A 27,470-nucleotide genomic window follows, 5' to 3' on the forward strand; every position below is an offset into this window, starting at 1 on the left:
AGGTCATATGCTTATGTGATCACATTTTTTTATCTGCTTGTATTTTTTTCAATTTGGTTTGCTATTTACAAGTTATTCTCTAAGCGCTACAATAAACTTTTCGAAAGTCATGCTGATGCTTGAGTATATATGGAAGAACATATACGCCTTTGTTATTGTTGTGGCCAACTCTCTGTCGTCTGTCGCCGGTGATGAGCACCTACAAAATAACATCCTCACAGACCGAAGTTGTGTCCGATGGAGACCCTCCGATGCTTAAGTTAGAGAGAAAATTGATGAACAATAAATTTATGAATGTCGAGAGTAGCAGAGCTCTGGCTCAAATATGTTTTAACAGTGCTATTCACTTATCTCCTTTTTATAGATAATTCTGATGTAACCGTCGAGCATGTGGTCCTGCTTTTTATGGCACTAAATTATCAGACCATAATTGTGAAGTTAGTGGGTTGTTAATTTTTACTAATTACTATAACACGTAGTCGATAACCATTTGTAGTGGTTATAGTATGCTGAGAAGATTGGCTGACTATATATCGGTAATGTTGATATGTCGGTAGAAGGTCCGAGCAACCATCGAGTAGTAGTTCTAATGTACCGTCAGTCATGGGTTAGAGATTATTCAAGTCATCTGTTGTTGATCGATAGTAGTCGAATGTCAGTCGGTCTATCAATAACAAGTCGGTATGATTTATCCAGTCAGTCGAAGAATAGTCGGAGTTGTTTGTTCGGTCGGTCAGCTTTTGTTGAGTCGAAGTTGGTGTTGATTGACTTGAGTTGGGGGTTGATTGACTTATCCCAATAGTTGGCCCCCACTCTCAAGTCCAAGGTGATCCATCATGTACCATCACGTAGTTTTGTCACGTTGGATGAAAGAAGTTATTTTGTGTCATATCGAACCCCGATTTGACTGGTAGTTTTTTTGAGATATGAGCGGTGGCTGTTTTGTTGTTTCGATGAGTACAAAACTATCATTAGACTGTCATATTGATAGGATGATTCGGTATCGGATGCCAGTGTCAGATGTCATTTCGAGAAGATAATTCAGCACCGGATGATATGATTCTGACAAGTAGATCCTTGCCACTGTTCGAATGTCATTGGGTCGGAGCTGTTCACATGGATAGTAGTGACGTGACTCGATTTGGAGTAGGTGCATCGAATCATCCGATCAATGGTTGGCTCAGATGCCACCATGTGTTAACATTTGGTGAGATCTTGATTTGAGTGCTTCGATCCTGACCATTGAGGAATCCTATATATATAGGATCGCTTTCAGTCAACTTTTTACTTTTTATTTATCTTCTTTGCTGCAAAAGCTCTGTCAGAGAATCGTCCTAACATCTGAAGACTTCTTTTCCTTGTCTTCTTCTTCTTTGAGTCTCAAGTTAAGTCCCTATCTTTTTGAGTTGTCCTTTTTTAGTTTTTTTTTCTCCAATGGCTAGGGGTTCCTCTTCCTGAGATGGTCGGTCGGAGAATTCGACTGACGACTCCCTGTCGGGCCTGAAAGTGGAGGTTTTTTCACTTTCGAGACCGAACATCGATTGGCTCCAGGAGTAATATCGCATTTCGGAGCAATTTCAGCTCTTTGCCCCTGGTATCAATGGTCGGATGAACGCCCCTCCTTCGGATCAGGTGGCTTTTTATGTCGAAGATCTTCGAGTGGGTCTTCAATTTTTTATTCTGGAGTTCATCCGAAATATTTTGGACTATTATGGTCTTTGTCCTGCCCTGCTGGCATCAAATTCAGTCCGACTAATAATCAATTTTACTCTATTGTGTCGGTTACTGCCGACCGAACCTCATCCTTCTCTTTTTCATATTTTCTTTATCCTCTGACCTCATCCGAAGGCCAAGGGTTGGTGGTTCTGATATTTTTCAGACCGAAAGGCATCACTTTATAACAATATATGCTTTTATCGATTACAAAGATTGTATGCTCTTTGTCTTCAGATGCCATCCGAATTTGATTGTATCTGACGAAGGCATCCATGAAGTTTAAAAGTCGATGACCTGAAGTCGCATCAATCAATTGATCGATCTTCAGCAGTGGGAAGCTATCTTTTGGACAAGCTTCATTCAAATCTGTATAGTCGATGCAGATTCTTCATTTTTCATTGACCTTTCTCACCATTACTACGTTGGCAAGCCAATCGGGATAAGTAGCTTCTCTGATGAAGTCTGCTGCGAGGAGCTTATCGATCTCTTCATCAATAATCTTTTATCTTTGGGGGACAAAAGGTTATTTCTTCTTTCTCACCGACTTGACATTCGGATTGATGTTGAGTCTGTCAGTTATTACATCCAGAGGAATGCCCGACATGTCGGTGGCCGATCAAGTAAAAGTATCGATATTTGCTCTTAGTAAATTTATTAGTTGCTGTCGATCCAAATCAGACAGCTGCGATCCAATTTGGATCATCTTTTCAGGATCTTCTTTTAATGGGATGGAAACCAATTATTCAGCTAGTTCACCCCTCTCCTGATTCTCTTTTTGGTCTAATTTATCGACGGATAGAGAGTCTTCAGATTTATTATTTTATGTGGAGACTAAGAAGCAATGTCGGGCTAACTATTGGTCTCCATGCATTTCTCTGACTCCATTCCTTGTCGAAAATCAAACTAGCAGATGGTATGTTGAGACCACTGCTCTCAATGCATTAAAGCTAGGTCATCTGAGTAGGGCATTATAGGCTGAAGAAACCCGAACAATCGTGAATGTAACAAGAATAGTACTCTGTAGTGGTTCAGTTTTTGTAGTTAAGGGGAGAGAAATTTCTCCTTCCACAGTAACAGCATCTCCAGTGAAACCGACCAATGGCGTCGAGACTCTTCTGAGTCGATCAGTCGGTAGTCACATTCGAAAAAAAATCGAGTAAAAAAGAATATCAGTCGAACTTTCATTATCTACAAAGATTTTTTTAAGATCATAATTTGCTATTGTTGCCGAAACAACAACGATATCATCATGAGGAGTTTGAATTTCTCGAACATCCTCTTTTGAAAAAATTATTACATCATTGAGTCATCACCTTTTCGTCGACTCTTCTTCGGAAGTTGCCTTTCAGTTAGATTGTTTGGAGATCATATTGATCACCCTTGCAGTCAGCTGATTATTGATGGCCTCCTTAGTTTGCGGCTGAGGTCATCGGTTAGTAGGAGGTTGAGTTGGCTGATCTCGTCGATACTTCTTGAAGTAGCCTCATCGGATCAGGGTCTCTATCTTATCCCTGAGCTAGATGCATTATTTGATATCATGACCGTGGTCATGATAGAACCGATAGTACTTCCTCCGATCACGGTTCCTCGAGGATGCTTTCATCAGTGGAGGGTGCCGTAGTACTCTGCTCCTTCGATCTCCATGAGAATCTATGCACGAAAAGCAGAGAGAGGAGTATAGGAGTCATACCTGCTGTAGTTGGGCTTCGAACTCCGTCGTTGGGGTGAAGCTCGCTTATTGGAAGGTGGCCGACTTGATTCGACCGGAGCTTCACTCTTCTTCTATTTTTTCTTCTGATCTTTACCTTCTGTCTGACGTCAGTCAAAAGTAGTCTCATCTGCACATATGTACTTGTATGTGCATTCGAGAAGTTCAGCATAGGTCTGAGGGAGAGTTTCGTCCAAAGAGTAAGAGAATTTGGATCTCCTTAGACCCCTTTTCATGGCCGATATAGCTATGTCCTCATTGAGGTCCCTGACCTCAAGTATGGCCTTGTTGAAACGGGCCACAAAGTCTCTTAAAGTCTTAGTCTCTCCTTGTTTGACTAAGAAGAGACTGTCAGATGTTTGTGACAGCCTTCGGCTAGTGCTGAAGTGGGCCACGAAAGAATGTTCGAGCTGCTCGAAAGAATCGATGCTTCCCGACTGAAGCTCGAAATATTAAGTCCAAGCAGCTTTCTGAAGAGTTACCGAAAAGTCGATACATAAGAGGGCATCGGTTGCCCTCTAGAACATCATGAGAGCTTTATAGCTCTCCAGGTGGTCAATTGGGTCGGTAGAGCCATCGTATGCTTTCACCGGTGGCATCTTAAATCGAGACGGGATCAGTTCATCCAAGATGTGCTGAGAGAGAGGCTGGGTGGTGTGAAAGACGTAGTCACTAGAGGACTTCCAACCTTCCACTTGAAGTCCGACAAGTTGGTGGTCAATCTCCTGAAACTTGCGTTCATAGTCGTCCAACCGCCGTTGTCGGGAGATCCTGAAAGTGGAACCTCCCGACGAGTTTGAAGGAGAAGCAGAAGGCATCCACGGTCGTTTCTCCTTCCTAACACTATGGAGATGGGAAGGAGAGAGAGAACATCATGAGTGGTGGATGGCACGATGAGAGTGCCGAGAATGTGATCGTCCATCTCGATGGGAGTGTCGAGACAGTCACTTTGAGGAGGAAGAAGGTGATCATCGTAGAGGATGGTGGCTGTGCCTGGAAGGCACTGACTGTGCCATCGGTTGTTCCGCCGGTGGCTACTTTTACTGTTGGATTTGCTGCTGTTGGAGGCTTTTGACCACCTCTGTCAAAACATTCATTTGCTGCATAAGTACAGCGATCTGGATGTCTGTGGTTACCACGAGATGCGAGAAACTAGGCTCTGCTACTGGAGGTGGGGAAGGAGGATCTTTTCAATGGGAAGAGTGCCTCACCGAACTGGTTGAAAGTTGGGCTCTGATTTTAGGCATGATCGACTGCAGATTTTTTCTCCTACCTGACGCGTCAATCTGTTGCGGCCAACTCCCTGTCGTCTGTCGCTGATGATGAGCACCTGCAAAACAACATCCTCATAGACCGAAGTTGTATCCAGCGAGGACCCTCCGATACTTAAGTCAGAGAGAAAATTGATGAATAGTAGATTTATGAATGTCGAGAGTAGCAGAGCTCTGGCTCAAATATGTCTTACCAGTGCTGTTCACTTACCCCCCCTTTTATAGATGATTCTGATGTAACCATCGAGCACGTAGTCCCGCTTTTTATGATGCTAAATTATTGGGCCATAATTGTGGAGTTAGTGGGTTGTTAATTCTCACTAATTGCTATGATATGTAGTCGATTACTGTTTATAGCGGTTATAGTATACTGAGCAGATTGGCCGACTATACGTCAGTAGTATTGATATGTCGGTAGAAGGTCCGAGCGACCATCGACTAGTAGTTCTAATGTGATGATGGTCATGGGTCGGAAATTATTCAAGTTGTCTGTTGTTGATCAGTAGCCGAATGTCGGTCGGTCTGCCGACAATGAGTCGGTATGATATGTCCAGTCAATCGAAGAATAGTCGGAGTTGTATGTTCAGTCGGTCAGCCTTTGTTGAGTCGAAGTCGGTGTTGGTTGACTTGAATCGGGGGTTGATTGACTTACCCCTATAGTTATAATCTCTCTAAGATCAGCCATTGATTCTACATATTTCTTCTATTCCTCTTCTTAATTGCCTTTGCAAGATGGTTTGTATCTCTTTCTTAGACCATAGGATATGGTGGGAGAGTCATTTTCACTAATGTTGGGTGATTAGCTGTTTCTTTTTGTCAACCCTACAAGTGTTTTATTGATTTCTTTTGTTATTTAATAACATTAAAGCTAGTCTTAAACTTTTTCTTGAAACCAGTCGGTTCAGTTGTTCAAGCTGGTGTTGTCGTCCATTGTTTGCATTTAAATGCTAAAATTTCAAATAGGCCTCAAGGCATCGCATCAATAGCCACTAGATGCAATGCATTGATACCATGCGGTTCCAGGGATTCTTCTCAAATGAGAACTACAAATAACTCTATTAATTTGGAGGTCATTCTAGCAAATTTATTGTGGGTAGATTATTCAGAAAGTGAATTGGAATGATTAGATGGTGCTGCAATACAAAACAACTCTCAATTTGTTTCATATATGTCCTTGTACCACAAGAGGCAAGCCCTTGGTATGTAGTATGTAAACTTTCCAGGTCTAACATTTTTTTGATGCTTCTTATTTTGGATGTTTTTAGTAGTTTGAAAAAACAAAGCTTTTCCAAAAAGTTTCACTTAGCTATAATCTATTTGATTTTTGCATTCTGTTAATATCAGCGCAATTGTTGCATTATTCTATTGGACTATTCCATTTGTTCTAATTAACCAAACTTGGGCGCTACTCTGATCCATTCTAACGCACTACCGACTACCGATGTGTGGAAACGTACTCTGTCAAGAAGCATGATCCACATAATAGATGTGAGGTGCTGAGCACATTTGCTACTAATAGCTTAATTTGGACTCTGACTCCACTAATGTTGATCAAGCAACTTTCCCCTCAAGCCTCTAATCTTACACACTGTGAATAGATAAACCAACATCACTAATTTCCTTGGTGTTTGGTTCTTTACTAGATGGTTTGGCAAGACCATTTTCTATTTGAATGTGAGGAATCTGAATACCTGTTTCTGGAATAGTGACAGTCACTGTCGAAGGGTCTATTGAATTTTCCTGAAAACCATTCTGAGGTTCCAGCTGAGATCCAGATATGTTTTCCACATGCTCAGTCTGAACTTTTCGATCATTCAGTTCATGAAGTTCTTCCAAGAGGTTATTTTCTGTGTTCATGTGCCCATTTTGTGTTTTGTTCTCACATCAGGATCATCAGTATTATCACCAGCTGTATTTTCTGTAAACCTTACCTGAAGTTCTTTTTGCTGTTCTACTTGATTTGAATGATCTTTAGTTATATCCTCCAAGTGGCTGGAAATGTATTCATTAAGTTGTAAACCTAAGCCCTTCTCCAAAGGAATGGATGCAATTGATTCTGGTCAGCATGCAGCTCATTGACTGCATTTTTATACTATTACCCCATAAGGAGGATTGGTCTTGTGAACTTGATTGGTTGAAGGGTAATGGCAACATTGTCAAATTCCACCAATGAAACTATTTCAGGGGCTACACCTTCTATATGATAATTTAACTTATTTCCAGACTCAGCACCATTGCAGTTGCATTTGGTTCTGCAGATCTATGATCCTCAATCCAAGCTTCACTTTCAAAAAAAATTCTCCCTCAGAAGTGTTTGGTGGCATTTGTAACGCATCCATATTCTCCTGTTCATTCCCATTCTTTTTCCATTCGTCAGGATTCCCGTTTTGATACTCACATTGATCACAGCGAACAGAACCATCCAGATAGTCACCATCATTATTTTCCATAAGGCATGACCTGTTAGTTATTTCTTTAGTGGCCCACGTTAAATAAAAGGGTTATTTAATTGTGGTTTAATAAATTAAGCGTTAAATTCCTATTGGTCAGCTAAGGAGATGTTGTTTTAAATAATAACTGTCACGTCAATAGAAAGTGACTCCTAAAGAAAATCTTATTTAAAACCTAGTCCTCTCTCTGCCAAAGAAATAGACAGTTTTCTTTCCGTCAGAAAACCGTACATCAAGATCAAAAAGGCCAAGAGAGAAAAATAGACAATCTTCAAGCATTTTATGATGGATCAAGATACGTTTTCTTTAAAATTTGTTTGGAATGCGAAAATTATAGAGTTCAAGACCTTAAACATGAAGGTTTATGCAAAATTCAGATTCCGTTTACATAATTGATAAATTGCTTATATGTGGCATCAGAATCAGATTTGAGAATTTATAATTTCTTTTAAGAATTTGATTACAAGAACTTTAACTTATTATTATTACGATTCCGCTGCTGTTTAAACTTGGTGTGAATTTTTGTGTTGTTGTTTTGAGTTGATCACTTGTAATATTCTACTTGTGATTTCATGTTGAATATATATCTGTTTTGTTGGCCGCATATTAGATTGAATGTGATTTTTTTTTTTTTAAAAAAAAAGGTTTTGTGGGGACACTGTTTGTGGTTGATGTCTTACTGCTTTTACCCATTAAACCTGCGCTGGCAGAGGCCAAATCTTCCTCTGTTAGCATAGTTTGGGTCTCAGCATGGTTGCCTTTATGCATCCTCTTTGAATCCTGATTTCTTGACCGGATAATGCTATACAGTCACTCACCCTTATTCTATTTCTAGCAATGCTTATATCCGAAAATGAATTTTGATCCATCATTCTGCAACTATTTTAGGTTATCAATTTATTAGTGGTAAGTATTTAATTTATTGATTGATAGTTGCATGTATAAAGAATTATAGAATAATAAGCACCTTGTGACCGAAAGCTTGTATTATCATTATTGTCTATAAAATTGTATAATTATATTATTATTTAATTTGATGTTTATATTATGAACAATTTGTTAGTCACTAAAGTGGCCAAATTGGAAAGTTTTAATTAACATCAAATTAAATAACTCAGTTACTCATGATTATGTGATGCTTAGATGACATGATGATATATGTAATGGGTATACTGAAGTTCATTGATTATAAAATATTTAAGAATCATCCAAAGATTGATTAATTAATTTTACGTCGATGAACATGATTGTGGTTACTTAGTATACTTAGTTAGATATGTTTAGTCTATCCAAAGATAGCAAACATGTTTAATTAAAGTATATATAATTACCAATTATGTGAAAACAAAATTAAGCATCAATTATGTTTATTTTTGTATGTTGTTGCTTCACCCAAAGGAGAACTTCAATATGCACGTATTGTTTATATGAATGATATTTGACTCTGCTTTATGTGTTTAAATTACAACTCAAAGCATTAATGTATGATATGCATTTAATGTATTTTTGCAGCATCTAGTTCTGTTGCTCTTCATTCGCAAGCTGCGTCTACAGTGAAATTCTATGGGCTTAATTTCTCTGAATGGTGTGAACAAATTCAGTTTCACCTAGGTGTTCTAAGACTTGTTTTGGCACTCCTAACTGATAAGCCCGCTGCTCTTATTGAGTCTAGTAGTGCGGAACAAAGGTCTTTCCATGAGGCTTGGGAAAGATCAAATAGACTAAGCTTAATGTTTATGCGAATGACTGTGGCTAGCAACATTAAGGCTACAATTCCCAAAACTGAAAATGCTAAGGAATACCTAAAGTATGTAGAAGATATCTCCCAGTCTGATTTTGCTGATAAGTCACTTGCTGGGACACTAATGGGTACGTTAACCACCACTAAGTTTGATGGTTCTCGTACCATGCATGAGCATGTCACTGAAATGACAAATATAGCGGCAAGATTGAGGTCCATGGGGATGGAAGTGAGTGAAAGTTTCCTTGTGCAATTTATCATAAACTCATTGCCTTATGAATATGGTCCATTCCAAATGAGTTACAATACTACAAAGGACAAGTGGAATGTGAATGAACAACAAAGTGTGCTTATTTAGGAGGAAGCAAGGCTTAAGAAGCAAGGAATTCACTCAATTAATCTCATGGGTCAGCAAGGAGGTAGAAAAAATTCCGAAAAAAAGAAAAGAAAGGGCAAGCAAGGAACACATAAGGTTAATGTATCGTCTGCTCCAATCCACAAGAAGGAACCGAAGAATGATAAGTGTCATTTCTGCAAAAAACTTGGACACTATCAGAAAGATTGCTTGAAACGTAAGGCATGGTTCGAAAAGAAAGGTAAGCCTAGTGCTTTTGTATATTTTGAATCTAATCTAGCAAAAATTTCTTATAATATTTGATAGATTGATTCTGGTTGTATCACTCATGTTACTAATATGATGTAGGGATTCCTTACAATCCAAACCATAAATCCAAATGAAAAGTTTATTTTCATAGGAAATCGAGTCAAAGCTCCAATTGAAGCCATTGGAACTTATCATTTGATTTTAGATACCGAACACCATTTAGATCTTTTCCAAACTCTTTATGTTCCTTCTATTTCTAGAAATTTTATCTCTTTGTCCAAACTTGATACAGCTAGATATTCTTTTAAATTTGAAAATGGATGTTTCGGTTTGTTTAAACATAATCATCTTATTGGTTCTGGTGTTCTTTGTGATGGTTTGTATAAATTAAAGTCTGATAATCTTTTTGCTGAAACTCTATTAACCTTGCATCATAATATTGGTACTAAACGTGGTTTAGTGAATGAAAGTTTAGTTTACTTGTGGCATAAGTGTTTAGGTCACATATCCAAAGAAAAAATAGTAAGATTAGTAAAGAATAAAATCCTTCTAGATTTAGATTTTACTGATCTTGGTATTTGTGTGGATTGTATTAAAGAAAAATATACAAAACACACACTTAAAAAAAAAGCCATAAGAAGCACACAGCTTCTTGAAATTATACACACTGATATATGTGGACCTTTTGATGTTCCATCTTTTGATGGAGAAAAATATTTTATTATTTTTATTGATGATTTTTCATGTTATGGCTATATCTATTTGTTGCATGAAAAATCTCAGTCAGTAGATGCCTTAGAGGTGTTTATTAATGAGGTTGAAAGACAACTAGACAAAAAGATGAAAATTGTGAGGTCTGATAGAGGTGGTGAATATTATGGAAAGCATGATGAAATTGGACAATGTTCTGATCTATGTGCTAAGTTTCTTGAAAAGAGTGGCATATGTGCTCAATACACAATGCCAGGTATATCCCAACAGAATGGTGTTACAAAAAGGCGTAACCATACTTTAATAGACATGGTTAGGAGTATGTTGAGTTATTCTTCTTTACCCTTATCATTGGGGATGCATGCTTTCAAGACTGCCATGTACTTATTAAATAGGATTCCTACTAAGGCAATTTCAAAGACTCCTTAGGAACTGTGGATAGGAAGGAAACCCAGTTTGAGGCACTTACATATTTGGGATTGTTCAATGGAAGTAAGAATTTATAATCCACATGAAAAAAAAAATAGATTCAAGACAACCAATGGATTCTTCATTGGTTATCCAGAAAAATCTAAAGTGGAAATCCAAGAAGTTTGGGTGCAAGTTTCTTTACCTATAATTTCTTCTCAAATTTTTGTTCCTATGATTGTTGAACACTTTGACAACTTGCAAGAACAACAAATGAACGATCAAACTCCGCATCATGAAGTTGTTGCCAATGAACCTGTAGTAGATGAACCACATAAAATAGCATTAAGAAGGTCCCAAAGACTGAGAAAATCTACTATTTCTGATGATTATGTGGTTCATTTACAAGAGTTAGAAAATGACTTAGGAATTGACAAAGATCCAGTTTCGTTTTCACAGGCCACTAAAAGTGAAAATTCAATTAAATGGTTAGATGCCATGAAAGAAGAGTTAAAATCCATGAATCGTAATGCAGTCTAGGATCTTGTTGAATTGCCTGAAGGTTGTTAAAAAATTGGTTGTAAATGGGTCTTTAAGACCAAATGCGACTCAAGTGGCAATATCAAACGATATAAAGCTAGACTCGTTGTTAAAAGTTATACTCAAAAAGATGGCATTGACTATGATGAGATCTTTTCTTCTATTTCTAAAAAAGACTCATTTAGAATTATTATAGCAATGGTAGCCCATTATGATTTAGACCTCCATCAAATGGATGTGAAAACTATCTTTTTTAGTAGAAATTTAAAGAAAGAAATCTATATGGATCAACTCGAAGGGTTTTTAGTTGAAGGAAAGGAACACATGGTGTGTAAACTTAAGAAATCAATATATGAACTTAAACAAGCTTCCTAATAATGGTATCTTAAGTTCAATGATACGGTTGTTTCTTTTGGATTTAAAGAAAACATAGTTAATCGGTGTATATATCTGAAGGTCAGTGAGAGCAAGTTTATATTTTTGATTCTATATGTTGATGATATTTTGCTTGCTGCTAATGATCTTGGCTTACTACATGAGACTAAGAAATTTCTCTCTAAAAAATTTGAAATGAAAGATATGGGGTTGTTAAGATTGTCTCAAAAAGCATATATCAATAAAGCTCTAGAGTGATTCAAGATGAAAAAGTGCTTTGCAAGTATTGTTCCAATTCAAAAAGACGATAAATTCAGCTTTATGCAATGCCCAAAAAATGAATTGGAATGTATAGAAATGGAAAAGATTCCTTATGCATCTATTGTTGGGAGTTTGATGTTTGCACAGACCTATACTAGACCAGACATTAGTTTTGCTGTTAGAATGCTGGGCAGATATCAAAGTAATCCAGAATTGGATCACTAGAAGGCTGCAAAGAAAGTATTAAGATACTTACAAGGAACGAAAGATCACATGCTCACTTATAGGAGATTTGATCATCTTGAGGTGATTGGGTATTCAAATTCAGATTATGCTGGATGTATTGACACAAGAAAATCCATATTTGGGTATTTGTTCCTTTTAGCTGGAAGAGTAATCTCATGGAAGAGTGCGAAACAGTCTGTCATGTTGCATCCACTATGGAAGCTAAGTTTGTGGCATACTTTAGGGCCACCATTCATAGTTTATGGCTACGAAACTTTATTTCAGAATTTGAAATTATCGACAGTATTGCCAAGCTATTAAAAATTTATTATGATAATGCCGCAGCAGTCTTTTTTTTAAGAAACGACAAGTATTCAAAGGATGCTAAACACATGGAAGTAAAATGCTTTGCCGTTAAGGAAGAAGTTCAGAAACAAAGAGTGTCAATCGAGCACATTAGCACTAATTTTATAATTGCAGATCTATTAACAAAAGGATTGCCGCCAAAGGCATTTAATGAACATGTCGAAAGAATGGGTATTATTGGGTACCATTATTGACATTATGTTATTGTTTTGTGTATTTGGCACTCTGAGCTCATTTAAGTAATGTTTCTAATATTTAAACATCCTGTTATTATTGTTGTTATATATACATGCTGGAATTATGTGAAGATTAGCAGGATTTGTCTTTGACGAAGACATTATTATTGGTCTTTTATGGTATATCTAATTATAGGTCATGTTAAGTTTTGAATTAATATCGTGATACATAGAAGGAATTATGTTAACCTAATGACATAAGACCGTTATGATCCATAATAATTTTGGCTTAATGATGATTAATGTTATGACCAATATATGAAAGGATTTAGCTTTTACTATGCATAGTAGGTTTTATTATTAAACCATGATAACATCACATGGGCCAAGTTAAGGAGATAAAAGGGTTATTTAATTATGGTTTAATAAATTAAGTGTTAAATTCCTATTGGTCAGTTAAGGAGATATTGTTTTAAATTATAACTTTCACGTTGATGGAAAGTGACTCCTAAAGAAAATCTTATTTAAAACTGAGTCCTCTCTCTGCCAAAGAAATAGACAGTTTTCTTTCCATCAGAAAACCGGACCTCAAGATCAAGAAGGCCAGGAGAGAGAAATACAGTTTCTTTAGAAAGGACATTCTTGTGGTCAAACAATCTTCAAGCATTTTATGATGGATCAAGGTACGTTATCTTTAAAATTTGTTTGGAATGGGCAAATTATAAAGTTCAAGACCTTGGACATAAAGGTTTATGCAAAATTCAGATTTCGTTTCAATAATTGAAGAATTGCTTATATGATCCGCCTTGGATATTACTTCATTTGATATAGTTATGCTTCTTCATTAGTTTGCTCTTCCTGTGCATGGCAGGCAATTGAGTTAGGTTCCTGTATATTTGCAGAAACTTAATCAGGGTGTTTGCTGTAGGATGATCCATCTTCTGTAATTGTGAGTCTACCACAGAGGAATCACTTGTAGGATTACCAAGTAGATTGGGAGCAGTAGGAGGCATGTCCCCACCACTATCATTCTTTTGGTAGTTCCCTACTTCTGTATCATCGACAGGCATAGTACCATGAACATTCCTTTAATCACTAGTTTCTCTTTAGAAGCAACCATAAATGCTTTGGTTAATAAGGAACAATCAATGCTTTTTGTATGTTTGGTGGCAACATCAATATTGACACTAAAGGACACATCAGCATTATACTGATGCTGGGGTTCAGGTTGCATCTTTCACGTGAAAGAATGATTGATCTTCTTTTACAATTGTGAAACGTTGGATCTCTCCTTCCACAAATTTCGAAGGTCCATTATCTTTATTCCATCTCCCTGCACAGATTTCAAAGCAGTCGTTATGCAATCCAACAGTTGACATTATGAAAGAAGTGGTATCACTCTTTCGCATGAAAGATACAACCTGAACCCATGATGCTGTAGCATCACAAAACTGTTTTTCACTTCCCAATTGATTTGCACTGCATTCGTCACCAGGACCAGGATCTTGGCTAGCATGGAGCAAAACATATGGTTCCAGCTGCAGATGGAAATATAGATTCATTAAGGAACCTGACAACTTTGATGGAACATGCTTCCCACAATGAAAGATTTGTTAAGACAAACAAGAATTCCAAGTAATATCAGCACCAAGATAAGCAACTAAGTTTAGTCAGCCCATTTTGATGGTTTCATGACCATCTCTTTTAAAACTTACATCATTTCTTTCTTACACTTTATTCTCTTGTGAACGGAAATGCAAGCAACCCACCAGGAAGGAAAAGAACAGTGTACTGGTAATATGTTTACAAATGTGCAGTGAGAATGAGGACCAATAGACGTCAGAAACACAATAAGGTAAGCCAAGACGGATTCACCCTACATTCTAATGCAAGTGCAATTTTATATGACAGCAAATGGGGAACAGCAAAGTTTTGGATTTTTTTAGTATGTATCATATGTGGGTAAAACGGGTCATATTTCATATCGAACAGGAAGTTTCATAGCAAATCCTTGTCTTGAAGTTTAGGTTTGAATTCAGATTTATTAATTTTCTGTTGGATTTATTTTTGGTTAATTTGATGTTGTATGAGCTCTTCAAAGTCTTTGTCATGCCTCCGATCCAACATCGTGAACCAGAAGTCATGGCAATCATTACATACTCAAGGAGAACTCTCCCCACAAGTATGCAAGACATCTCTTTACGATATCATTAAGCAAATAGCAGAATAAATTTAAATAGTAAATTTATATTTAAATAACTAAAATTCAAACATTAGTTTTTCACAAAATTCAATAATATTCAAATGATCTTACATCAAAATTCACTAAAATTTATAATCTAAATGGAGTAATCAAAGTTCTATTTCTAATCACTCTCCTATGATGAATCCCCAAATCGAGCTCGTTCTTTGAATATATAAAAATAGTAAAATATGGAAATAAGCTAGACAACCTAGTAAATAATGAACATTTCAACTATATTAAATCAAAAAATAAAATAAATAATTATTTATAAAAAAGAAGCATATAGAATTCATCAATTCGAATCAAATTTCAATATACTACATTATGAAATATTTTGCATGTCAAATTCAATCATTTTCAAAAAATTTAAGTTTCTTTCGCGAATTCAATCCTTTCAAAACTGTTAGATTCATCTTATCAACTAGGAGCTATGGCTATATTTTTTCTATGATGGAGTCATAATACTGTGTATCATCTTGTGATGTGTTGCATATCATCTTGCAGCAAAATCATTCATGACCATGAATATGTTTGCAGTGTGTCACACATCATTTCATGGAAATGTTCTTCAACATTGTGCATCTGCTTGCGATATGCTACATGTCATCATGTAGCAAAATCTTTTAGAATCGCATGTCTACTTGCAGAATGCTATGTATCATCTTACAACAAAGTTCTAAGGAATCACGTATCTACCTGTGATATGTCACATATCTTCTTACGATATAAAACCTTCAGGACAATTAAATCAAATGCCAATGTAGTAGGCTCTATTGGTAGGGTCCTTAACACAGCTAAGCCAAGAATTCAATTCATCTTGAATCAAAATTATTTTCACAAATCACATTTTATATTTCAATTTGATAAAAATTCACATAATCATATGGTATCAAAGTCAATTAAGTGTAATTCATAAAATCAATACTTTCTATTAAATATCATCATAATATTTCAAAATAAAATACATTAAATATCAAAATATCATTCATCATTGTCACCCTCAAATCCAGCACCCAAGTTGGGCATTTGATGGCCACATTCTCTAGAGAAAGCCCAAAAGAATACATAAGGCTTGCAAAATTCGTTACAATCTCAAACTTCCGTGAATACAGTGATCTCAATTCATAATAAAATACTCCATATTGACATACCATAAAACTTGTTCTATTTTCAAAATGCAATCATATGATTGATCTTGGTGATGCTTTATCTAATCAATACTTTCAACCGTGATTCCAATTATAGCCAAGTACTGGCCTTCTCTCACTATGATAAAGAAAGAGAAGGAGAGAGTTGTGAGCTTTACAGTCCAATAAATATTTTTATACACCAATACCAATATAATAATAATAAATAAGAAACTAACAATTATTATTACTCATATAAATCACATACCAAAAGATACCATGATTTATAAAATGTGCATAACAAATATATCTTTTATGCAATAAGTCACATCATACAATTACCTCAAATCAACATGCATCAAATTCAATCATATTAAAATGCTTCACTTTAGACTATCACAACCATATTTCCAACTTATGGCAGGGCACCAATACAGTAGCTAATTCTGTGAACTATCACAACCACATTTTTAATCCATGATGGGGTACCAATATAGTAGCTAGTCCTACGAACTACTACAACCATGTTTTCAGTCTATAGTGGGGCACTAACAGTAGCTAGTCCAAAAGACCATAAGCATTCAACTCTGACTACCATAACCATGTTTTCAGCCTATGGTAGGGTGCCAATATAGTGGCTAGTCTAGGAGACCACAAGTGCTCACTCTAAACTACCACAACTATGTTTTCAGTCTGTGGTATGGACCAATATAAAGGCTAGTCCCACGGACTACCAAGACCATATTTTCAATTTGTGGTAGGGCATCAACAATATGACTCATCCAGAGCACCACAATCCTACACACAGTCATACAACTCTATTACATGCTTGTTAAGTATTATAATTCAAGATTACACTCTTTTACAAAATTTGATGTATATGATTACCAAAATCCATCTAACTGAGGATCAATGATATGTCATACGTAACTTCAAATAAAATCATACATACACTTAATAAATAAATATATAGCATATAACTATTAAAACCACATAAATCAAATCACCAATGCACAAAATAATTTTTATATAAATAGGTGATCAATGTCTAGGAATAGGGTTTACCAATCCACGACTAGCATATCTACTCAATGATATAATTCGAACTCAACTTTGATCAACCATCAGCATAAATTATTATAAGATTTCTAGTTTCAAAGCTTTAATACCAACTTACCTTAGATCTTCAAATTGCTCAATCCCGTCTAATACATGACTAATTAATAAACAAAGATTTAGGGATTTACCTTGATTAGGGACTAGAATATCAATCTCCTTAGTCAACATATCTCCTTGATATGTGACCACACTTGTCCAAAAAATTAAAGCCAGATATGCACGAAATGTGTATGTTGAAAAGAACAAAACTGATCAGATGCAACTCTCAAGATCTGAATTGGTTAGAATGACATAACCCAACTCATTAGATTAAGAAACTAATAATCTATCAAGATAAGGATAGTGGATTAGAGGTTGTCAAATATGGGATTTAAAACATTCAATAATGATTGGGATGAAGGTTGGCATAATGGTGCTCGCATCAATGGCAATTTGGGATCTACCAAAATAAACCCATAGTCCAGATAGAAAGAATTAGAGATCCTCCATTGACCCTTTAACATATATGGGAGAGAAACTTAGAGTAAGAGAAAATAAGAGAAAGAAAGGTAGAGGAGAGAGAAAGATTGAGAAGAGAAAGAGAGAGAGAGAAGAGAAAATGAGGAGAGAGAGAGGAGAGATAACTTTCTCTCTCTCTCTCTCTCTCTCTCATCTTCTTCAAAATAAGGGAACCCCCCCTTTTTTCTTCAAACTTGGTAGCAGAAAGGCCAACAAGGCCAATAACTTGCGGCGGTAGCCGGCAGTGGTGCTGGGTGTCCATCCAGGCATAGTCTTTGATGAAAATCTTGACGACAGCAGTAGTGGTGGTCGGCAGCAACCAAGGATAGATCAGCTCAAATAAGAAAAGTTGGGACATTGTAGCTCACCAACTGATGGCCTGAGTTTGGCTACGATGATAGAGTATTGCTAGAAGACCTTTAGTCAACAATCTCAGCTCAAAACTCAAAGAATCAAGTGGAGAAAATCCAAATAGGAAGATAGAAAATAGAGCATCCCATATCAACTGAATCCGATAACTTGCCCGCAATAATATAGTGACCTGCCAGCAACAATCTGATTGTCGGCATTGGCTAAGGAAATAGGAGAGCGTATAGATGAAATTAGGTCCTTCTTACCTCGACTTTGATGGTGAATCAACAGCAATTCAATGGTGTCTCTCCAACCTTCTCAATGAAAAATCAGGAAGATGACCAATGGTTTTGCCAGTGGAAAATCGGAGATGGGAGGCAATGTGTTAGGAAAAGATTTGGGGGCCCTTTATAGACTAGTTCCTGGGGCTTTCGTCAGAATCCAATGACTCCTAGGAGTCCTTATCATCACAAGCTTGGAGAAAGAAATAAAGTCCAATCAGGATTGTAGTTCTTTTTTTTTTTTATTTTTTAGATTCATGTGAAAAATCAGATCCTTATATTCTCTCCCCTTTAAAATAATTTTATTCTCGAAATTGACATACCTAAAATTTAAAACATTGAAAGTACATAGCCCTCATATTGTCCTTGAGCTTCCAATTAGTCTAGATCTCAAAGTGCTCACTCCATAAGTCTTCAACATAAATAATTATATAGCATTTCAAAATTAGATCTTTTCTATCCATAAGATAACAAATTTTCTTGATCTCTTAATCTTAACTTAAAATGCCTAATTCCTTGCCCATGAAATTATTTGCTCTTAATTAATTTTACGTGAAAATCATAATCGACCTAATCTAATCTTAATAAAAATAGAAGAGTGATGGAGCATGATATGCTCATGATCTACAGCCTTCTTTATCATTTTATCTTCTTACATGATGTAACAATTAAACTCTTATCATTGAAAAACCTCAAATCCATTCAAACAAATGGAGTAATAATGTTAGAGCTAAGAAAAAGATATTTATATTCAAAACATTCCATATCCGAGCTTAACCAAGGATTGTTAATCTATTAATCCTAAACTTAAGATGCTCAAAATTCTTTTGACTATTACCAATAATAAAAGATCCAATCATTGAAGATAGTACTAAAACATCTAGATGAGGCAAAGGATCAACAATCTTGTCCTTTCATTTATTAATGGTGGTCTCTTTTACTAAAAATTAAGTCTCCATTCATGACACTTATTGAATTAGAATTAGTATTCTTAACTAGTTTCAATAAAAGCCAACCCCCATACTTCTGTTGTATACTCTGATCTAAATCTTTCGAATCTTCAGATTTATCAGATGAATTTCTGACAAGAATACTATTTTACATCAAAATCTAAAAAAGATCTAATCTTTCACATTTTTGCTAGATTTAAAACAATTTTTTTAAAATTTCTTTGTCACTCAAGCATATCAAATCAAGATTAAATCTTAATTTACTTCCATATTTGAAGCCCTTATATAAGCTCCATGACTCATCTAAAATCCCATAAACCTAGAACTAATTTGGAGTAACTTAACCCTAAAATTACCTGATAATCAATTAGATAATTCTAAATGGATCTTTCTTTTTAAAAATAAGATTTAACTCCAAATCTCAACAAATTAGAAGACTTCAAATCAACATCCTTATAAGTAGAATCAATTCAATTATTCCATATAGAACTTCTTTCATCACAACCCTTAGCATAAATAAATCGACACATAAAATCTTATCCCTTATATGTTAAAACTCATATAAGTCTTTCAAAAAAATATTTCTTAACTTAATTTGATAACAATAGTAAGATACCTTAGTTCAGCTTAGAAACCTAAACTCTAACTTGAAACCTAACATACCCAATATTCTCCACAAATATAAGAAAAATCAAGTAAGTTGATCCATAGTTGATAATTTAAATTATCATAAAGATTCTATCATGCTCCATAAAAAAAAAAAGATTCTATCATGATGTATATCTCATGTCCTCTTAGTAAAAATCTAAAGTAATCAATGGAACCCAATATCAATATAGTATATAATCTACCAATAGGTGCAATCCCCGAAGAACATTCCACACTCTGGCTTATTGCTAAACACAAAATTTGCAACCAAACAATCAACAACAAGACTAGGGAAGGCTATTATGGTTTGCACCCGCATCAAATTTAAAATTTCAAAATCATCTGAATAATGATTGAATAAGTGCAGACTACAACACCTCTTATTAATATAATAATTTATTAATATAATATCCTATGTCCAAAGGTCAACACCTATTGTGCTTAGGTGAAGCCCTACTTATTGAAAATCAAGATATAACTCATTCAGTTCTGTTATACACATCATATGCCACTTATATATAAATTTTATCATAATACATAGTGATCCAAAATCCAAACTTTGAATCTTTTCTACTACTTTAATCATGTTCTAGTGATCATTAATTTAAGTTTTGATTCCACTTATATCACAATCCCAAGTAATCATAACCTTAAGCTCTGATTCCACTCTATCACATCTTAAATTTAGTATCTACATCGGCACATGATGGTTGCACATTCTCTAGAGAAAGCCCTAAAGAATATACAAAGCTTATAAAATTTGTTACAATCTCGAGCATCTGTGAACACAATGATCTCAATTCATAATAAAATACTCCATATTGACATATAATAAAACTTGTTCAATTTTTAAAATGCAATTATCTGATTGATATTAGTGATGCTCTATCTAATCAATTCTTTCATCCATGATCCCAACCATAGCCAAGTACAAGCATGCTATCACTCTAAAAAATAAAAGAGAAGAAAAGAGTTGTGAGTTTTATAGTTTAGTAAGAATTTTCATATACCAACATCAATATAATAATAATAAATAAGAAACTAACAATGATTGTTACTTATACAAATCACATGCTAAAAAATATCATGATTCATACAATATGTATAACAATATATTTTTTGTGTAATGAGTCATATCATATAATTATCTCAAAATCAATATATATCAAATTCGATCATATGAAGATGCTCGGCTCTAGACTACCACAACCATATTTTCAGCTCATGGTAGGGCACTAATATCATAGCTAATATTTTTAGTCCATGGTGAGGCACTAATACAGTAGCTAGTTCTGCGGATTACTACAACCATATTTTTAACTCGTGATGGGGCACTAATAATGGTTAGTCCAAAGGACTATAAGTGCTCAACTCTGGCTATCACAACCATATTTTCAGCTTGTGATGGGTACCAATATAGTGGCTAGTTTGAGGGATCATAAATGCTCCACTTTGAACTACTACAATCATGTTTCTAGCCCATGGTGAGGCACCAATACAGTGGTTAGTCCCACGGACTATGAGAATCATATTTTCGACCTATGATCGGACATCGACAACATAGCTAGCCCAGAGCCCACAACCCCATATACAGTCATACAACTCCGTTATATGCTTGTTAAGTATATAATTCAAGATTATACTCCTTTACAAAATTTAGTGCACATGATTACCAAAATCCATCCAAATTAGAATTAGTGATATATCACATATAACTTCATATAGAATCATACATATACTTAACAAATATGTATATAGCATATAGCTATTAAAATAGCATATAGCTATTAAAACTGTATAAATCAAATCACTAATGCACAAAATAATTTTTATATAAATAGATATTCAATGTCTAGGAACTCTTATCTCTATTTATGCCAAACTCTAGAATAGGATTTACCAATCCATGACTAGCATACAACTCAATGATATAATTTAAACTCACCTTCAAGCAACCATAGCATAAATTTTTATTAGATTTCTAGTTTCAAAGCTTTAATACTGAATTGCTCTAAATCTTCAAATTTCTCGATCCTATCTAATACATGACTAATTAATAAACCAAGATTTAATGATTTATCTTGATTTAGGGATTAGAATGTCAATATCCTTACTTAGCATATCTTCTTGATAGGTGACTGCACTTGTCCATAAAATCAAAGCCAGATATAGAAGAGATGTGTATTTGAAAAAAAATAAGATGGATCAGGTGACAACTCTTAGGATCCGAATTAGAATGATATAATCTAACTCATCAGATTAGGAAACTAATAATCCATCTATATAAGGATAGTGGATTAGAGGTTGTCAAATGTAGGATTTAAAATATTCAACAATGATTAGGATGAAGGTTTGCGTAATGGTGCTTGCATCAATGTCAATTCAGGATCTAATAAAATCAACCCATAGTCTAGATAGAAAGAATTAGAGATCCTCCATTGACCCTCTAACATACAAAGAGAGAAACTTAGAGTGAGAGAACATAAGAGAGAGAATGATAAGGGAGAGAGAAAGATTGAGAAGAGGGGGGAGAGAGAGAAAAGATAGAGAATGAGGAGAGAGAGAGAAGAGAGACAACTCTTTTTCTCTCTCATTCTTCTTCAAAAGAGGGGAACCCCCTCCCCCACCCCTTTTTCTCTTCAAACTCAGTAACAAAAAGGCCAAGGTCGGCAACCTACAGTGATGTTGGGTGTTCGTCTAGGCACAATCTTCGATGAAGATCTCCATGATAATGGCAATGGCGAATGGCAGTAGCCAAGGTTAGATCGGCTCAAACAAGAAATGTTGGGGCATTGCAGCTCATCGACCGATGGTTGGGGTTTGGCTACAATTATAGAGTTGCTAGAAGCCCTTCAATCGAGAACCTCAACCCAGATCTCAGGGAATCAAGTGGAGAAACCAAAATAGGGAGACAGAAAGTAGAGCATCTCATATCAATTGAATCCGATGACATGTCGGTAACAATCCGATCATTGATGATGGCTAAGGAACTAGGAGAGGATAGACATCAAATCAGGCCCTTCTTACCTCGACTTTGATGGTGGATCAACAGCAATGCAATGGGATCTCTCCAATCCTTCTCAATGGAAAGTCAAGAAGAAGACCAATTATTTTGCAAATGAAAAATCAGAGATGGGAGGCAATGTGTCGGGGAATGATTTGGGGGACCTTTATAGACCAATTCTTAAGACTTTCATTGGATTTTGATGAGCCCTAGGAGTTCTTGTTGTCATGAGCTCGGAGAAAGAAACAGAGTCCAATTGAGACTCTAGTTCTTTTTTTTCTTCTTAAGATTGATGCAAAAAATCATGTCCTTACAATCATATTTATACATCAATTTCATAAATCATGTCAAAAAATATTTTATATTTTTATAATAAATCTAAAGAAAGTGAAGCATTACTTATCTTACAAATACTTTTACAAATTCAAGCAATTTCATAAATTCTTTTCAAATCATCAAATCCTATTATAGAATCCACTACTAGACATTTTCTTATTGAGAAGATCATACCACTATACATAATCAAGTTCTATAATTAAGAAGGATACAAATAATTATGGAAAGATAGAATTCAGGGATAGTCACATCCAATGGTTTGGATCGATCCAATTATCATAATTTCATTGATCAAAATTAGGATAAAAAAAAGGTGATTCAATAGAGTTGAAGATGATCAAATTAGTAATATCTGACAAGAATCAAGGTGGAGGTCAGTATGCAACCAAATGATCAGAAGTTAGTTCAATTAAATAACTTCATTAATTAGGATCACTTAAAATAAAATAATTTGATAAAGATCAATTAAGACTAGATCTTGTAATGCTTAATAAGGAGCTAGCTGGGTGGTGTGGATACACTGTCCGACCAATAGGATGGTTCGGAGTCTATTTATCGGATCAACTCGGATTCAAAGCAATAGGATTAGGGATCCTTTACTGGATTCATAAATCAAATAGAGAGAGAATGCTAGAGGAAACAAAAATTAACAAGATGAAACAAGGTTGATCAGGCAACACTATCCAACATCCTGATGGATCTGATCAAGATGATTTAATCAAAATATGATTAAACTAAAGAAAGAAAATTATTGAGAGAGAAACTAGAGAGACAAAATAGAAAAAAAGTGGAGAGAGAAAGAGAGAAAAGTTATTTTTTCTATCTTTCTTTTCTTTTTTTTTCCCTTTCTTTTTCTTCTTTTATTTTTCCTTTTTTTTCCCTTCTTCTCTTCATTTTCTTTTCTTTTCCTTCTTAAGCAAAATAAGGGAGCATATGCTCTCCCTTCTTAGAATAAGAAAAAAGAAGGAAAAAAGGTGTGGTGGTGGCTGTTGATCGGAGGACCAACGATCGATCATTGTGAGCAACAACTGATGGTGACAATGGATCGATGGTGAGGAGATCAAATGAAGGAAAAAGAAAATAAAATAGGACTTTGCTCTTTAACATGTGATTCCTTTAATAGACAATAGAGCTTCAACAATAGGCATAATTTGGCATGGAGGATTGGTCAAGAACTTTGGTGACACATGCTAATGGTGGGAAAAGAGAAACAAGGCTGCAAATCAGATCTAAAAATAGGTTTTTTTTTGATATTCCAATAAAATTGAAGCCACTGATGGTAATTCAAAGCTTAAGCAAAGAGAGAAAAGCAAAGAAAAAAGATCAAAACTTATCTTGGCTTCGACAAGGGATTTACCACAAATTCTATCGATCATAGTGAGCTAGATGTTAGAAAATATGTCCTAAAATTAATTGTCTATATGTAGATGATTGTACATATTATAAATTATATATAAATTATAAATTAATAAAAATTATTTTGATAATTTCATCATAAATTTTGTTTCTTTTTTATTGAACTCTTGTATTATGATGAAGTCTTTAGAACTATTTTCAATCGATAAAAGAGGATTTATCATGTAGTTCTTAAATATAGCTCGCAACTAAATGATATATTATTATTAGGATGATAATATTTATCAAATATAGATCATTGTGTGCCATATGAATTGGTTGTCCTTGTAATCAAGAAGTATAGAGACACTGGTATGGCATGCAGGTGAAATATAGAAATATATTTATATTGCAAGTAACTTACTGTGCTTTGGTGCTAGACTATCTATATTTCTAATACAATGATGGAAGATTTTTAGGCATAGTCAAGTACTTATGAAGTCTGCATGTGAGTCAAGATAGGATTAATCACTTCTAATTTTAAGAGTTAATGCTACAATATATTTTAATTTAGTAAAATCTTATCCAGGATAATTCTTGTGAGGAGTTACAGGATTTATAAGATTAAAACATAATCCGGATGTATTGATTAAGAGTTGATAGTTTAATTCTAAAGTCATTCTAAGCATTGAGGGTTAAAAGGGTAAATTATACGATAACCATATGCCTAAGGTTCTTGAATATTGTGTTGCAATAATTTAATTTATCCAGATGTCGGATATCATTGCTAGATGATCATTTTGATTAGTATAAAAATTTATTCTTATGCTACTGGCTTAGTATTCGAACCCATAGGGTTACACATAAAAGTAGTTCCTATCTGATCAGATGGCTGATCAACGATTATGAATTGTTCAAGGGTATGATTTTCAATATGATTGATAATTAAAATTATATAAAAGTTACGATAGAATAATTTACTAATAGTTGGTAAATTATAGAAGGATGAATTAACAATTAGATTATTGATTTGCTTAATTTGATTGAGCAATATGGTTTAGATTAAGTCTAATTGAATTAGATTTGATTAGGTTTGGCCTGATTAGATTATGAGATGACCTAATTGCTAAAAAAGATTAATTCCTGATTGGATTAGGTCTTGAGCTCAATTAATTTCTGATTGGATTAGGATTTAATTGAGGTAGTTAAGTGTCTAATTGGATTAGGTTCTCTCATTTAATTGGGTCTAACCAAATATGATTTTGATTAAGACCAAATAACAAAGAACTAAGAGTCCAATTGAATTGGACTTCCTACTTTTGCGCCAACTCCCTTCTCCATAGCATTTTGTTTCACACTAAATCAGATTTGCATGATGCTTCTCCACCAGAATTTGAATGTTTTGTTGCCCACTCTCATGGATTAGGATGGAGTATGAATTCAAAACTGGTTTGAATTCAGATTTGAAACAAGATTGGGAAAGTTTTGAGTTTGAATTCAAATCGGATTTGAATTTGAACTCAAAACTAACCTTTATCTAATCCTTTGTCGCCCACCATAAGATGGGGTCTCATTTTATGCAACAACAATGAGTGCTTCACTGTGAAAGAAATAAGGGTTTCACTATAAGAAAGAAAAGGAGGAGGGTGGGCGAGAGACTCTAAGCCGTGGGTACCCTAGGGTTCGATCTAGGGTTTTGAGAAGAGACAAAAGAGGAGAGAAAATGGTTTCCCCTGTTCACTTTCTTCCTCCACTTCACATCCTCCCAAGCCCTTCTTCTTAGCCTAGAAGAGTCTGAGTGATCTGAAGGAGATCAATCATCCATCAAGAGGGTCTTTGCAAGAAGCTAGTACTCTGAGGAGATAGATTATCAAACCTCCGATTGGACAAAAAACTTCGTGTGGATATCTGTGGAGGTCGGACGTCAGTGCAGCTGCTGTGCGATAGGAAGAACCTCAAATCTATAATAATCAGCTGTGGTGAATTTCGACCCACACTCTGGTATGAGACTAATCTCAGTAGATATGATCTAATGGTTAGATATGATCTGTGATTTGATTTCAGATTTTGTATGCATTTATGTCATGTCATCGATCTTGCTTAGGTGGTTTATAGATCAGATCTAGTGCATGATAGATTAAAATATTTAATCTAGTTTCTTTCTGCTACAAAATTTTTAAGAACATGTATAAAACTACCTAGCTTTTTCTTCAATTAGTATCAGAGCTAGGTTGCATGACATGAATATATATGCTATCAAGATCTGATTTCATACATATATGATATATAGTGTAGTTTATTTTTCTTGGTAGTTAAGTACTCGGATTGAGTTAATCACCAAGACTGTTCGATCATAAGAGAAAGTAGAGATTAAAGTCTCTCTCTTGTCCAATCGATGGGTTCTTTTATGGTGTATAGAGGTGCCGCTGTGATCACATCTCATGAAGAAGAACAATAAAAAATTTTAAAATTATTTTATTGTAAATAAAATTTAGAATCATAAATAAGTTTAGATTAGATCTAGAATAGATTTATGATTAATTTTATTGCTATTCATGCAAAAATATTAGATTTGAAACTTTTCAATTGTTACTGGCATGCCTGTTGAGTTGACTCAATTTTAGTTTGACTCGACTCAAGTCCTTGATAAGTCAGTTTAGTTTTCTATTGAGCCAACTCAGTTGTATAGGCTGAAGATAAATGTTTCTGTTCATCACCAAAAAGTCGACTATGTCTCAGAGTTGAGTCGACTCACTATGCTGAGCCGACTCAGTCCAGGGTGAGTTGACTCAAATTTTTTGGATTGAATATTTTTTGCACAACATTTTATGTAAAGGAGTTTACCTTTGAAATTATTTAAATATCTAATTTCATACACTTAATTCAGAATTAAGATATAAAATTAAAGGATCTAGAAATATGAATATAAGATCTAATGACATTCTATAAAATATGGGACTATGGGTTAGCTCTAATCCGGTCCTTTTAACTGGATTAGATATAGGATTGAAAACAAATGGACTA

General features: G+C 34.9%; 2 pseudogenes; one reads left to right on the plus strand and one right to left on the minus strand.

The window, feature by feature from the left end:
* The first annotated feature begins 8,409 nt into the window (after positions 1 to 8,409).
* Positions 8,410 to 9,585, plus strand: LOC140853794 (uncharacterized; annotated as a pseudogene).
* A 3,798-nt stretch (positions 9,586 to 13,383) lies between these two features.
* The window catches only part of LOC109506604 (uncharacterized), a 61,570-nt pseudogene continuing 47,483 nt past the window's right edge, over positions 13,384 to 27,470 (minus strand).

Source organism: Elaeis guineensis, chromosome 14 (genome assembly GCF_000442705.2).
Source record: "Elaeis guineensis isolate ETL-2024a chromosome 14, EG11, whole genome shotgun sequence".
Lineage (NCBI taxonomy): Eukaryota > Viridiplantae > Streptophyta > Magnoliopsida > Arecales > Arecaceae > Elaeis > Elaeis guineensis.